Consider the following 15,029-nt stretch of genomic DNA (forward strand, 5'->3'; position numbering starts at 1 on the left):
TTATAATTAATAATTTTTCAAATCGCACATTTTGTATTTCTGGGAATAAGCAAAGGACGGAAATCGATTTTATTCAAATCAATAGAACTATGGAATTCAACACTAGGAATAATAATAATAAAATAAATATATAAAGGATTACAAACAAGAAACTAAACGGCTATCAATAAGCGAATTATACTTTATTAAATATGTTAAATATGTAAATATAACGAATAATACCTATCAGTAGAATTTTAAAAATATTTTATAATCTAGGTCTATATTTGTTTCGTTTTTTATAATATAAATATTTTCTATTCAATATAAATCTTAATTTTGAAGTTGAAAACGCCTCCTTAGTAGAAGAGTATTAGTTATAATTATAGAATATAAAAAGTTATTTTTATGTTTTCATTTAAACATTTTTGTTTCGAATAATTTTTTTTCTGAGTAAAATTTTCTATTTTATTGAATAAACTATTATGTGATCCAACATTCACAATATATATATATATAGTGAATTTATGTATTTAGGAATTGTTGTTTCAGTGAATAAAGATATTCATTGAAAGAACAATTCCTAAATACATAGAATTTATAGTTCCGTTATTTTTTTTTCTAATGATTGTTGAGATTTGGAATATGAATTAGACATGATTATTTTGCTTCGTTTTGATATAAAAATAAATGTAATTAAAAGTATCTTATTTGTATTGAATATAAATAAGATTGAACTTTCGTACTGATTCAAAACTTTGATATATGCTATTGTTTAAAGCTGTAGTTATTGTTGTTTATTTGATTTAAGCGAATTCGTAAAAATCTATATAAGATCAAAATTTTAGATATATTCAAAATTCTATATATTCTGTTAATAAATAAAGTAGCTGTCTGTATTAAACAGAATGATACACGGAAACAGAATTTTATGCATTGTTAAACACTTTATAACACGGAAATTTCATATTTTAATCTGAATCGACCAAAAGATAAAAATTGCGTTAAAAGTATTTTTCAAATACTCGTATATGTTCTTTCAAATACCATAACCGTGTATTTCTTTTAATAGGACTTATTATACTGGTGTATAGAATTATACCAACACAGTCACACAGATTAAAATTGGTTTATTTATGATTACCTGTACTCGTATATGGCTTAATTTATTACCATAGTACGTATGAATGTCCCCCTTTATAGATGTAATCTTATTCATTTTATAACTACTGTATTTGATATAGCCTAGATATTGTTTGAAAATATTTTCTCATTTTGTTTCGTTGGATTTTTTTTTAACGTAGCTATTCTACCGATGATGATCTTGGAATTATTAGAGAACTGAACATAGATTAAGCACAAATAAGATTCTTTCGACATAGCTCTATAGTCTACAATTTAAATTTGTGGGAAAAATTACTGAGAAATGTCTGCTAATTATGGATAATGAAAAATAATACATTCATGAGAAATAACGCTCTTTGTAAGAGAAACCGACAAAATTGAGAAAAATCTAAACTTTAAATAATGGTAACGCATTTTAAATATGTAAAATTTCGATAAATGTAAATTTTACGAAATGAAATTCAGTTTGAAATTAGTGAAAAGTGGATTATAATAATATGAAAATCCGAGTTTGTGAATTCATTGAAATATAGCTACTTAATAACATATATACGTATATATTATAATTTCATTTCTTAATTACTTTTATGTTGTAAAAAATTCTTTCGTGGTTTAGAATGTAACTATAAAATTTTAAAATTCTCTTTTAGTATGAAAATCGATCGTCTTCATTACATGGTATTCATATATATAATGTCACGCATACGATCGATTTTCATCACATTGTAATCGTAATCGTTCCTAATGGTTAAGAGTTAAGAATGTGATGGAACTACACATATTTGGGTTTCCCACTATCCATAAACTGACCGATCTCAATATAAATTCAAATTAACAAACTCCGTTCCCATCCATCAAAATTTATTATCGCCAAGATATAGCAAGCCAAGAGATTTAACTAGTCATTTAATCTCGATGATATATACTGTATATAGAAACATCAAAAATATTTCCAAATTCATTTAATTAAAGTTATTTTGATTTAATAACTAGTGGCTTGAGCTTTGCAACAGAGTTATTGAAACTTTATTATTATTTTTTTCTAGTATAGTTCTTCAACGAGTTTTTCAATATATATGTCGGTCCTTATTGAACTTATCTTTTACTGTTAATGAACTTATTTAAATATTAAAGCTTGCGATCGAAAATTCGATACGATTACGTTGAATGCGATTTCCACTTCTTAAAATTTAGCGTAAACAATAATGTTTAATACTAACGTTTACTTTATAAGAAAAAGTAATTCACTAAGATTTTATAGTGAATTAACCTGAATAAATAAATATATAGTCGGAATATTTACCAATATTATAGATATATATTCACCGGTAGAGTTTTAATTAATCGTGATAATGGAAATAATGAAAACGAATTTAAAAATTAATCTAATAAATTTAATTATTGACATATTTATTTCATAATTGAATACAGTACTTGTAAATAGTGAACGTACCGATTTGAAATTAGGATGTTTAGATCATATTTACATATAACATTTTATAGTAAAATTAATTACTAATACGATCCCTTTACTTAATCTGAATCTTTCTAGAGCAGGGTTGTTGTTAAATATTCTTATATTTTATCATTGCAAATGTTATCTGCCAAAGCATGTGAACTACCCTACTTATTATTAATTTATATATTCATTTATATAATCCTTCATTTATATTATTTACTTCATCTGAAAGAGTGAAAATGTCAGGGTGCCCCCTCGGTCTTTTTTCTAACTTGGTAATTTTTATATGTCGTAAAATATGAAATTAAATTAAAATCGACGGTTTGATAAAAGATGAACAAATCCTTTCTCCTATGAAATTATTATGTCAATAATTTTAGTAATTTTCTATTTATTTATATTGAAGATAGTATCGAAATCGTAAATTTAGAGCACTAGTTTGTTTTATTTTTATTTTAATAATTGAGTTAATTTGATGCCAAATGTTATATATTATATAACTTATAGTAATAATTTTTTTATATCAAACACGGATAAAAAATGATTGTTTATAGACACAGAAGACCTCTGATCTTCTGTATCTATAAACATGTAATCTTCATGTAAGTGATTACAAATCTATTAATTCCAATGATATTAATCACGATTTTTGGGGAATTCGTCTTTAATAAAATTATAAAACTATTGTAAAGTAATTGTAAAATGTAAATTACATCACTTTGTTTCTTTTCAAAATAATTGAAAACATTATTATTTTAATAAACATGAGAAGTTTTAATCAGTTCTGATTAGAACAGCATGCAACGTTTTAACATATTATGTAATTGAACTGAAATTATACGGTTATAAATTATAATTGAAAAATTTAAAAAGGTTTCGCTAATAGCCGAAAAAGTATACATAGAATTATATTATTAAAAAAGACAATGTCTTCGTCATCCAATTCATTTAATCTTCTATTAAATTATTTCGATAACGGTTAATTTTGATGGTTACGGTTAAAATCATAAAAAAAAAATACTATACGATTACTCAGCTTTATTTCTGAATAATTTATATATGAAAATCTTGAATTTCTGTTAAGTATATATATCATACGACGATTTAATTAATTTCGATTCTTTAAACAGGATCATTGAAAATATTTTAATTATGTATATCACGCTGTTAAGTAAAGTTGTAAATTTAATAATGTAAATGATTCTAAATTATAAAATACGTTTTCGAAAATTAACTAACGAATGAGATGGATTTAATAAATAATAATAATAATAAATTTAAAATAAAATGGATATAATTTAAAACTAAAAGCTCCGATATTTATTCGTGTAAACAATGAATGTACGAAGACAAAACGAAATAAAGGTGTCTTTTTTATTTTCCTCACTCTATAGTTTTGGATTCTTGTCATTTTATTATGATCTACAAATTTTAAACACAGTGGCTACAGACTTAATGCATTTTTGTCTTTCAACAACAAAATTCTTCCGCAGTATTTTAAGTAGTAAGTTGTTCTATGATGTACAGTACAACAGATAAAGTATAATATACATCTTTATTGTATTTTATCTTCGAGTAATGTTTATTTTAAATTCACGATATTTTAATCCTAAAATAATTAAAAGAGTAATTAACACCGGTGTTTATTATTCTGTTTAATTTTAGAGGAATAAGAAGTAACTTATTTGTTTATTGTAAATTACATCAGTAAAATCTTTAGAATAGAGATTGATACTTTATAAGGAGATATTTTAAACAAATCACTCATCAAGAAAACTACATTTTTGATAGAGGAATAAAGATTGAAAAACTACGGAAGATAGTTATTAAATATAACTTGTTTCTTTGTCGAATAATTTTTGTAACGAATTATTTCTCCAATAGAGGATAATTCTGCAACAAAATTTATAGGCGTTCAAGGTTTATGCGACGTATTTTATTCTAGGTAACATTTCCCAGACGGTCAATTTAAACTAAAACCACATTGTTAATGCTTTTTGTTCTAAAGCCGATTGACCAATGTAACACAACTATTATTTATTATTATTATTTTAAATACTGAAACTATAATTTAAAGATTGGAATGTGCTGTTTGTATGTAACGCGTTATTGGAAGAGTACAATAGGACATTTTCATTGAAAATATGCATACAATAGCATATAATAGTGTTTGTGTTAGATTTTTTGTTTTGTTAATAATTTGTATTATGTCAACACGCTGTTATTTTATACTTAATGTTTTTCTATTGCTTACATATTATTTAATCAAATAGTATCAAAGTATCGAGTTTGTGTGCTTTTGTACTGGTTAATTTATGACTGAATTCTCAATTGTTTTTTATAAATAAAATATGTTAATAATTTTGTTTCATGTTTTATACGAGCAATATTCCGAGATGAAAATGGATTAAATATATCCTATTTTAATTTAATAATCTAATTATAGTAGTAATAAAATTGATGCAAATTAAAATACGAATTTACTTTTTTTTGGCGATATTCGTATTGTATGAGTGATGGCGTTTGGCCGAATTTGTTGATTTAGGTAATTAGGGAACATTTTTACGAAAAGTTTAAGAACTATTAATCTGTAATATAGTATAATATAGTAATCAAGAAATTAATGAATTATATTTATTTCAATTGAATATAATTTTAATGAAATATTTACAAATTCAGAAAAAGTATACAAAAAAGAAAACAGAAAAAGATTTATAAATTTTTGAAAATTATAGTCTTTAATCAATATTTTAGTTATTTGCGACAAATTTTCTGATTTTTAAAGATTATCTTATGAGTTTCTCTAATACAATCTGAACATTATTTTAGATGAATTATACTGAGAAAAATTCCAAAAATTTTTTTAATTGTAATACATTTTTCAATAACATTATTTAACCAATTTAAAAAGATTCGAAGTTTCGATGTTTCTTATTCCTGTAGTACTTGGATTCTCTCTGTATTTATATAATTTCTGAAAATAATTTTAGTTATTTAATTCTCATTACAGTCTTATTTATATTGTTACTTACGGAATAAAAGTATGGAACGATGCATATCTTTGGCATGATATTTTATTACTACGTAAAGCAGAATGGCCATGAAAACCAATGTTCTAAACTGGTTTTACATAGAGTAGACGGAACAATGGCACAGTCCAATAAAGCAGAACATGTCCGATAAACTCGTTGGCGAAGAGAACAGAAAGCAATAAGTTCTCGACTCTCTACTACTCAATACTTCTCCCTGTTCAGTTGCTATAGAAACGATTGATCGAACGAAGAAGGTGGAAGGGGAAGTGATACAAATTAAGTGGCTGATGTCACTTGCTGTTGGAGTATATCATGGGAAAAGTGTCTACTCCACTCGTCAGATGATCAAGAAAACAGATTGTTTTTATCCGTCAATAAAAGATTTTTTTTATATATATTCTTAATTCTACTCTTATATATTGAATAAATACAACATAAATTTTACTCTATTATATTTGAAATTAGAATAAATTTAATGCGTTTACATATACAGTATATACAAAGAGTTCGACACACCCTTTCACAGAATGGGGAAAAAAATGTATTTCTGCAATTAAGAAAAACAGATTGGCTGAATAATTAGGATTTTATCTCGCTATTTATTTCTATATTATTATTAATTGTGAAAAATTTTATAAATTCATGTCGTCGTTACGCCATTAATTAAGTAATTGATAGAAGAATACTTCCAATTTTCTCCTTTCACATATTGTTTTCGAAAATCATTTCATGAAATAAATAAGAAATTTGAAACAGTTTTTTTTATTAAGATCTTATCATTTTTGATGTATTCTAATTCTAAAAACCGTAAAATGGAAAATGTAACGATGCCGATAAAAAAGGAAATATAAATTAAATGGAAAAAACTATTGATAAAAGAAATTGCTTCTTACGTATTAGTTTATTTTTATTCTTCTGTTTGTTTTCGATTCATTGAACAGCTCATTTCATTTTCTCAATTTATTGCTTTAAAATGTTTTATTTTAGATTAAAGTTTTTAGACAACACATATTATTTTCTATTATGATTTTTAAAATGTTTTTAAGTTACAGTTTTAAGAACTTGTACATAAATTCCATTAAGGAAACTTTATTTAGCATTTTATCATATTCAATTGTAATTAATGGTTTAAAAATATTTTAAAATGATTTTTACGATGTTTTTAATAATGTGACTAATGATTCTTAAAATTAAAAAAAATTGCAAATTATAAAAAAGCTAATTAGAAGAAAATCGTCGTTTCTTCTAATTGTCAATATTTGAATTTAAAATAACTCAAGGTTGTTTAACAATGTTTAATACATTTTAAACGTGGATACTTCAGAAATATGGTAAAAAAAAATTAGAATTTTATAAGAAATTTATTTCTTTACAATTATGTAGCATTTACTGCCTGTAAATTAAGAGTTGTTTGCTTACATTTCCATAAATTGAGGATTGTTTAGCGTAATGTCATTAGATAATATTAAAAAAGATAATGTTTACAAGTAAAATAGATCAGTTTAAAGATCGATTTAATTATAGGTCGATTAATTTATCAATTTAAGGATTCCAGGCTTTAATTATCAATTAACTGCTGTTACAAATGACTCATGACTATTAAATGTTCTTTGAAAGATCTTGAATAATAATGAATAACTTTGGGCATTGTGTGCTTAACATCATCACATAAATAAGTTGGAAATTAAACGAAATTATCAGAAACTTTATATATTAACGTGGAAATGATATTTAAATTTTTTTTTATTATACTTATCAGTTTTATGTTCAAAATTATTAAAATTTATATTCTTTGGCGAATTTAATTTTTTTCATCCATAGAACATAAATAAATATATAAAGTTACATTATGTTTATATTAAGGCAAAGCTTATCTTTATTGCTTCGTTAATAAATATAAAATATAGGATTATTTAATTGAAAATAATCTATACTTCTGTAGAAACAAACAATAGTAAAGTTACTATTAACGATGGAACATTATACTTTACTAAATCAATAATAAAATAATCATAACTGTTTAAGGAATAAATTTTGTTTACGCTTTTAAGTTAATTGTAGTGCTATTAATTTTAGTTTAGTTTATCGTTTCTGTTTCACTAATAGAATTTTGGATATAATCATATAATAAAAAGGGCTACAGAAATCAATATTTTGGGCATAATTACTAGTTAAAGACAGCCATATTCACAATGTGAAAGTTACATTGAAAATCGACTAGTAGGAGACGATTTTCAATAATCCTTCTATTGTGATTTCTGTATTCTGTATATCGTATGTGGAGTACAGAAGATACCTCTGATGTCGTTGCAATATATCAAGAAGTTGTATCGATATTATTTTTCGCCTTTGGCAGAAAATACCATGCTGCTCTTCGTATTAAAATGCGGTGAATATGTTGAACAGTTGATGCCGGGAATTTTCTATGTAACACATTTTCCTTTAGTGCTTTTTCGGGAACAGAGTCCCTTCTGGTTATCATTGAAATTAAATAAAATTTCCACGCTTCAAAAATCCACAACTTGCAGAATATTTTGATAGAAACTGCATTCCTCTGCCCCGCTATAAATCTCCCGTAATCGATTTTTAATTTTTTTGGCTAAATTTAGAAATATCTTTACTTTTTTGAATTGAATTTCTATATTGTTGCTTTTTTTCTATTTTCTTTACTCCTGAAAATATTTTTTGATAGAAATTTCAGAGTGGAATTAAAATATCTTATACGAAAGATTTATGATTTTATGTAATTATTTTTTGTTAAAATAATATCGAAGTTTGAAATCTTTTAATATATTATATTATATATTATATTATATTATATTAAATTTTGATAATTCAGAAAGTAAAAAATAATTAATTACGGACATTTATTAAAATAAATTCTACGCTTTAAAGTTAGCTTAGATTCGAATTAATATAAAGAAATTAAGTGAATATATACATATTTTATTTAAAACTTTAAAATTTCTTAGATAAAGTTTTGTAAATAATTATGTTATATCAATGCTCATTTAAAAATGAATATAGTAAAAATAAAAACTAGTAAATTAGAAAATATAATCTTGTATTATGAGTTCTATCATTTGCAGAATCATTATTTTCGAATTAGATTCATTCACAAAGTATTAGGTGTAGTGAAAGAGAGGATAAACTTTAATCCCGATATGCTTATCCAAATATTTCAATTGAAAAAATCAATAGAAATATTATTTAGTTTCTTATTTCTGACTTTTTCCCTCTCCAATAACCATTTTCCATCCTTGGAGCGCATCCGGGAAACAAGAATGGAATATGCCCCAGGCAGGAATCAAATCCGGATCGTTCTAGTAGTAGCTTGATTTGCTTTCACGACACTGTTTTTGATTTGTGTCCAATGACGACGCTATGGAAACATTTTTTGCTTTAAATGAAGATAATATTTATAATGATAAAAAAATAAAATAAAAGCTCCAATTTATAAAAGTCTAATAAGTACTAAGTTAAACACTTCACAGATTGACGTTTTATTGAAATGGTTAAGAAAGAGTAACTGTACGGACCTTAAAATCTCTAAATGATGATCCGTTATCAGAATTTTATCGAGTGTTAATTTTCCTTAATCTTCTTTTTAACCAATAAAGATTCGTTTCGAATATATAGACAGGTAACGAGTTGCAGTCCAATTATGTTAGCGTAACTATCTATCAAGTTAAGAAATGGACACAACGTAGAATTTCCATTAATCATAACATTCATTATGGTTTAGTTTATTAAATAGCGTGTTCTTTAAATGAGAATTCGCCCTTATATGTAAAAATAACACCGTATAAATACAAAAGAAACACATTTCTATGTAAATGTAATCGTACAAATTTTAGAATGTTTGTTGTTCATATTTTACAATATATAAATAAATAAACACACGTTTATTTATTTACATATTACAGAATATGAATAACAAACAAATATGTTATTTATTTATTTGTCATTTGTCTAAAGCTGAAATGTTGTCACTGACAGTTTTCTTAAAGTTTATTTAAGTTTGAATTACAAACATTGATTTTTTATATGAATGAACATGAGATGTGCATCGTGTTATCAGTCTTTGTTTATATGAGCCTTTGACATAAAAAAAGAGCATTGTTATTTTTTTACTTTTCAGGAATTCGTGTATATCTATACATTGGGAAACTACTCGTTAAGTTTCTGATTCTCTATATTTTATTTATTAGAGCAAAACAGTTTAAAATATTTTCATTTCGTATTTGATAGAATATCATTAACACTGTAGCTTAATCAGTTGGATTAATGAATTTTCTTTCGTACCGAAACAAAATCCGATTGTCATATTGAATGATGTTTTCAAACGGTTCACGTTTATAATAATTTTATAAGTTTTAAATATATTATTAAAAGAGATTTTCTTGTGTGTAAGTTTTATACATGTCTGAACAATAATGTTAGATAAATTACTTCATTATTTTAATAATTTATCTGAATTAATCTGTTCACTTATTTTATAATGAAGTTTACAAAAAGAAAAAGTAAATATACTAAAATATAAATAATGTTATTATGAACATATATATACAATATTTATTTACATATCTTATATTTTAAAAAATATGTTACGTATCTGTAGAAAAAGAGAAAAAACTCTACAGCATTGTGTCTGTAATCTCTCGAATTAGGGTAAAGAATCGAAATCGATGGGAATTTTGTTATTAATTGTCAATTAATCATTTTAAAATCACAAACTGAATCAAGTTTGTATACCTAAAATATAATTGTGATATCAATATTTTTAATAAAATAAATTAATTTCGCTATTTTTATAAATGCATTGCTGAAAATACAGACAGGTGCATTATGTTAATTTTATATTATAATCGAGCAAACAATATTAAATTAACCCATTTATAAAATAGACTTTTGAAAAGATATTCATAGTAGTAACAAGACTATTTTAGTTACAGAGTTTGAAACAATCTGTTGTTAAATAAATATCAACAGATTATATGGAATTAAAGATCGTAATTCTTGTTCTATCTTTCTCAAAAATTGAGGAATGAGATTCTCGATTCTTCCCTCACGTCCTATCGATCCTCAGTCCTTCTCAGCTGACAGTTTCGCAGCTCGTATAGTTTATTTCTTTGTGACTATAATATTTTTATAATTTATTTTAATATTAAACCTTTTACTTTAGTTTTACTTTTTAAAAATTATATTGTTATAAATTCGATTAACGATATTGCATTAAACGGAAAAATAATGAGATTTGAAATACGAACTGCAGTGTAAACTTATCGTTTCTTTTCTTATTTCTATACACTTCGCTTGATTAACAATATTTATTGATCAGATTTTTCTCAGTTAATTTGATTTGGCCAATTTATATTTAAATACTTAATATATAAATTGAAGAATAGAAAGATGATCTGAAATAGTTATTTTTATTTTCTTGTGCAAAATTCAAATAAATTATTTATTTGATTTTAATAAAATAGCATAAAACCTTGTTCAATTTTTTAAATCAATTATTTATGCTGAGCAATTGACCAAATATATATATATATATAAGTGATTTATAAAGTATCATTAATATAAAATTAATTAATTATAAAGATCTACAATTTTTATAAAAAAGGTAATTAAAAATTTTTACGATTTTTCCATACTTTTTTCAGAAAAATCTTTTCGTTTTAGAGCGATATTATAGAAATAATAATTTTTCGAGTTCTTATCGAAATTAAGTCAGATTTTATTGGAAATCATTTTGTGTTTTCGAAAAAATAACTATAATATTTAATAAGTTATGTAATGTTACATTAGTATCAGAAATTTAATTTCATATCTAATTAAATCAACATTTTTAAAGCTCTGTTTGAATATGCAGAGTATTATTTAGAAGTAGAAAACACAGTTTCAAAGTTATAGCCTGAAAATTATTATACATATCGATATATATTTTTTAAAACACAGTTCAAGCCTTTTATTATTTATAATTTTTAAGTGATAAGTATTTCGAAGATGTTGAATGTACTGTACTCCTTAATGAAAATCCTTTTTTCAAATTTCGTGTACAAGCTATTTGGTTGTCCGCATAGCAAGACTTATTCATAATGGAATAACTGTAATATCCGTAAATATTTATCAAATCAAATCAGTTTTAACGTAAAGAATAAAATCATTTACTTTACTTTATCTTCCCAGTAATATTAGCATTATTATTAGCATAGTGTACTTTCCATTGATTATAATTTGTATACGTAAATAATTGGAATTCATTATTACATTAATTAAATTTTGAAGTTTATTTATAAAATATTTATTAAAAAGTCTAGAAAGATTTTTCACAATTCGTTCTTAATATTTCGAATTTTATTGAAAAAAATATCAGTTATTTTTTTTAGAAATTAAATGATAATAAATTTAGTTTGCTTTAAAGAAATTTAAATAATTTAAAATATTTTTTTTTTTCATCATTACATTCTTCAGTATTAATTGGCATTATAATTTAAATGATGTTTCTGGATAATGACTAATTAATTATTTACATAATACGATAATATATCGTCTTCATATGTGACAGTAATACGTGAAAAGTCGACAAGTGAATTAAATAAACAGTTGAAATATAATGACAAGGATATTTTTTTCTTATCAGAATTTAAAAGTAAAGCTTAATTTATTCTTCCGCAAATTATATTTATTTAAATAATACAGGCAATATATATTTATATTATCGAAAGTTATTCGTTAATTTAAAGACTAACTTGTATAAATAAATGTCTTTTTTTTATCACTCAGTCGAAAAACTTACTGTGCATCGTTTATACGAGATTTTTATATTTAAATTAGCTACTTGCTATTTAGTAGTTAACGTTTTCCTTTAGTAATTTTTTGTTCTGTTTAGAAAATATTAGTACAGATGTCAATTTTTATTTATTTAACTTTCTTTACTGTCATATTTATGAATTAGAATTATTCTCAAAATTTGTTGTAGCTCCGTCGCTTGTTCGCCTCTGAAATTGGCACTGGATCGAGCGTGGCACCATTTAAAATAACTAAATATCTCAAATAACAAGAATTAATTATAGTAATAAGTCTGTACGTGAGATAGTATTTGAGAGTTTGGAAGTCACATAATTTAGTAATGATAACTCTGTTCGTAATGCTGAATTGTACTTTCAGAATCATAATTCACAAATACTGAAGTGTATTCTATTTAAAATTTATGGGGAAGATACGCTCATCTCACCAATGTAGCGCCACCTTTGTAAGGCACTCATCGATGCTTTACGAAGTTGGCACTATATCGAGGGTATCGTTGTTAAACTTACTTAATATTTGATTAATTTTCCTCTATATAAAGTTTGTAATTATCTATAGATCTTTCGTGTACCATATTAATTCAAAAGCTATTTTTCCTACGTCTTTAACTTTCTAAATCTGTTGAACTTGAGATAAAATCGGCTATTTCTGACTGATACACATCATTTCGGACGAAAGTTTTATTAGAAAAATCGATCATCGAATTATACTTAGTACAATCGCTTTGTAATTCGTGGAAATTTTCGATAAAAATAACTCGGAAAATTATCACTTTATAGAGTCCTCTTATCAGACATTTGATGTCATCAGAATACAATTAAGCTTATATTCTTAATTTGAGTACTTCTAAGTATTTTCTTTATAATTTCCTATTATTCTGACGATATTTTATAAGATTGTACTGTAATTAATTCTCTTCTTTTTAAATCGAGCATTTAAAGTTATTTTGAGGAAATGCCAACTGTATATTTCGATGGAGAATATTCAAATTTCCACGTTAATACTAGCTATTTGTTTTCCTTTATTTAAATTGGATGTATAATAATAATTCTGAGATGCATTTTTTTGATATTTACATTAATTTTTTATACTAATTTTTCTTATTTTTTATTTTCGGAATTAACTAATGTTTTTTTTTTAATCCATAAAATCTTTTATTTTAATGCTGTTTATTAATGTAAAATTTTCTCCACATTATAACAAGAATATACATGGACGATTTTTGAGAAAAACTGATGTCGAAATTGTGTTTAGTAGGACCCTTGTGAGTTATGAAGTGTCTCAATGAGATTTGATTAGTTTCGAATCTGTGTTTAGAGATGTCCGTGTGCCCATCACTATTAAATTCGATTAATCAAATAAAATAATTGATTATGCTAATTATGGTTTATTACATTCTTGCAATGAGACTTATTTATATTCTTAATTAACATCCATTCGTACTCGCAAGTATTTTATTGCGTCGCGTCGCGTTACATCGCGCGTGTGTAAAATTTATTTGTAGTGTCCAATTACAAACGTTTAATTAAAAAATAAAAATACTGTAATTAGCATTAAAAGAAGAAATAATGTATTGTTTGATATTTATTAAAACGTATTATTTTAGAATAGAACAATAATAAATAGCCTATTATTACTGTTTATATTTTTTTTATTTTTATATAATTTATTAGATGAATTTTGTGAGGAAAACCAACTTTCGTATATTTGAGAGACAATTTTTATTTTTAGGACTATAAAATCTAGCATATCTTAGTATATTTTCCATACTCTGTCAAGTGATTAGTAATAAATTATTTCTAATAGAAATTACTTTTATAAAATAATTTCGTATTTATTTATTTATTTATTCCTAGATATTTTTGTCAGTACTGTATTTTGTAAAATATCACAATTTAATTCTGTGAAAAAATTCAGAATATTTAATTTAAATAAGAACAAACGTTACGAGATTAGTGTTAAGATTACACATTCGAGTCACGTTGAGGCAATTGTTTACGAATTATGTATGTTTAGGCTCACTTATACATTTAGATTCAAATGTAAAACAGTGATTATCTATAATGCTTACCTAAAAAGATTGGGTTCAAACCGTTTAGTGCTTGCATAGATATGTTAGATAATGGTTGATATGATCGATCTTATGTAAAGAATAGATTTTAAAGTTATATTCGAAATCGTATTAAATTGATGCATTGACATTTTCGATTACATTAGAGAGTTCCTAAATACATAATGAGATTATAAGTATATATGCATTTAAAAAATATAGTAAACTATATTAATTTTTCTCTTTTTGATGATGATTAAAATTTATCGGTAGAAATTAGAACAATTTAAATTTAAGAATTATTATTTTGAATTTAAAAAAAAATGCATTTATCTTATCAAAGCATCTGTTAAGTACTTAAATTTAGTAGCTTGTAATTAAAGTTTATATATTATGAGAAAAAAATTTTATGACTCTTTCTCCCTGTTAAGTAAAAATAACTTAAGTGCAATGTTTGTTTTACTTTGCAAAACTCCCGCTGTTGATTTTGGTCCTCCTTATTTTGAATAATTATATTGTTAATTTGAGTAGTTCCGCTTTTTTTTTATATGTTACGGATTTTTATGGCACT

The 15,029-nt window shown here is 24.2% G+C and overlaps 1 protein-coding gene across 1 annotated transcript in view; it reads left to right on the top strand.

Moving 5' to 3' along the window:
* LOC111619195 (fibrosin-1-like protein) overlaps positions 1 to 15,029 on the top strand; it is a 328,918-nt gene that overhangs the window by 219,418 nt on the left and 94,471 nt on the right. The gene's annotated exons all lie outside the window — the stretch shown is intronic.

Source organism: Centruroides sculpturatus, unplaced genomic scaffold, assembly GCF_000671375.1.
Source record: "Centruroides sculpturatus isolate CEXI.00-Female unplaced genomic scaffold, Cexi_2.0 scaffold223, whole genome shotgun sequence".
Taxonomy (NCBI): domain Eukaryota; kingdom Metazoa; phylum Arthropoda; class Arachnida; order Scorpiones; family Buthidae; genus Centruroides; species Centruroides sculpturatus.